Below are 2,068 nucleotides of genomic sequence, written 5' to 3' on the forward strand. Positions count from 1 at the left end.
AAAAATTTTTTAATCTATTTAAAATATTATCTCCTCTAGCCCTTGCTAGATAGCTATTTGTTAGAGCATTGTCCCCATACACTAAAGTTGTGGGTGATTCCTGGGCAGGGCACATACAAGAATCAACCAATGAATACATAAACAAGTGGAACAACACATTGATTTTTCTATCTCTCTCCCCCTCTCCCTTCCTCTCTCTCTCAAAAAAAAGTAATTGAAGGGATATCAACTTTTCTTTTAATTAGATGGGAGGACCCTTTTCATAATGTATACATATATCAAATAATCACTGTGTACACTTGAAATTACAGTTTTGTCATTTATGCCTCAATAAAACTGAAAAAGAAAAGTTTAGAAGGAATATTAAGTTCTGTTTTATATGAAAATGCTGCATATTGAATCAAATTAAGTTCCTTAACTTTTCAGGAACTCTCAAAATAGACATCCTATGTGAAGGTATACATTCTGAATCAAAGTGAATGAGGAACTAGTTCATAATCTAGTGGGATGCAGTGTGATTTTTTTAAAGAACAATGTTGCCACCTAGGGGACAAATAGATTTCATATCTCTTCAAAGAGGACTGTTGGGCCAGGAAGACTTAACATTCTAAGGCTTATGGGGGAAAATAAGGTGGTTCTGTGGAATATGGAAGAATTAAGGCAGGTGTGGAGGCCCATGAACTTAAAATTAAGGGGAGTGGTAATACATAAATGAAGAAAATTAATTATGCTGGGTAATAAAATTCACTGTATACATTTAAAAGAGGCTAATTACATTTAGATTATAAAAAGGTAGTCAAAACATATATTTTAAAGAAAACAAAATTCTATCCACCTGATTAGCAGAAGCATACATTGGTAGGTTGCAGGGGTTTTTTTTTTCTTCTCATAAATTGTTTTGTCTTTGTTTTTGACAAAATGATGATAACACATTGCAGCAAATTTAGCTGATAAAAAAAGTCCTCGCCCCACCACACACACAAACACCTAGAGATAGCCATTGAATCCTATATAATAAAAGGGTAATATGAAAATTGACCCTAACAGCAGAGCAACTGGGAATGACTGGTCACTATGACACACACTGACCATGAGGGGTCAGATGCTCAATGCAGGAGCTGCCCCCTGGTGGTCAGTGTGCTCCCACAGAGGGAGCTCTGCTCAGCCACAAGCCAGGCTGATGGCTGCCAGTATAGTGGTGGTGGTGGGACCCTCTCCCGCCTCCTCAGCAGCACTAAGGATGTCCGACTGCAGCTAGGCCTGCTCCACGCTGGCAAGTGGACATCCCCTGAGGGCTCCCGGGCTGCCAGAGGGATGTCTGACTGCCAGCTTAGGCCCAATCCCCTGGGGAGCGGGCCTAAGCCAGCAGGTGGCCATCCCCTGAGGGGTCCCAGACTGCCACTGGGCCTCTAGTATTTTCATAAAAATGCAATGTAGAAATACACACACACACACACACACTAATAAAAGACAAAGATTCTAATTAACCATACCTTCGCTATGCCCCAAGCCATGCCCACCAGCCAATCAGAGTGACTCTATGCAAATTAACCCAACCAAGATGGCGGCCGGCAGCCACAGAGCTGGAGCAAGCAGGAGGCTTGGTTGCCTGGGCGATGGAGGAAGCCAAGCTTCCCGCCTACCCTGAGTCAGTTGTGGCCTCCGCTCATGGCAACAAAGTTTCAATTATAGAAGACAAATAAATCCCAGATAACTGCTTCCAGCCAGCCTCCACTGGGAGCTTGGGTAGCTGGGGGCCATGGCCAGCCTGCAAACAGCCATCAGCCCCTCACCCAGGCTGGCCACACCCTCATGGGTTAGGGGTGCCCGCTGGGGGGCTTAGCTAGACTGAAAATGGCCCTTAGCCCCTCACCCAGACTGGCCAGTTACCCCAGCAGGACCCCCACCCTGATCCGGGACACCCTTCATGGCAAACCAGCTTGACCCCACCTGTGCATCAGGCCTCTGTCCTATATAATAAAAGGTTAATATGCAAATTGACCCTAACAGCAGAACCACTGGGAATGACTGGTCACTATGACACACACTGACCAATCAGGGGGCAGAT

General features: G+C 44.6%; 1 protein-coding gene across 1 annotated transcript in view; it reads left to right on the forward strand.

Annotated features, from left to right (window-relative positions):
- The window catches only part of BBOF1 (basal body orientation factor 1), a 35,340-nt gene that overhangs the window by 14,694 nt on the left and 18,578 nt on the right, over nucleotides 1-2,068 (forward strand). The window lies entirely within an intron of this gene.

The sequence above is a fragment of the Myotis davidii genome, unplaced genomic scaffold (assembly GCF_000327345.1).
Source record: "Myotis davidii unplaced genomic scaffold, ASM32734v1 scaffold309, whole genome shotgun sequence".
Classification (NCBI taxonomy): domain Eukaryota; kingdom Metazoa; phylum Chordata; class Mammalia; order Chiroptera; family Vespertilionidae; genus Myotis; species Myotis davidii.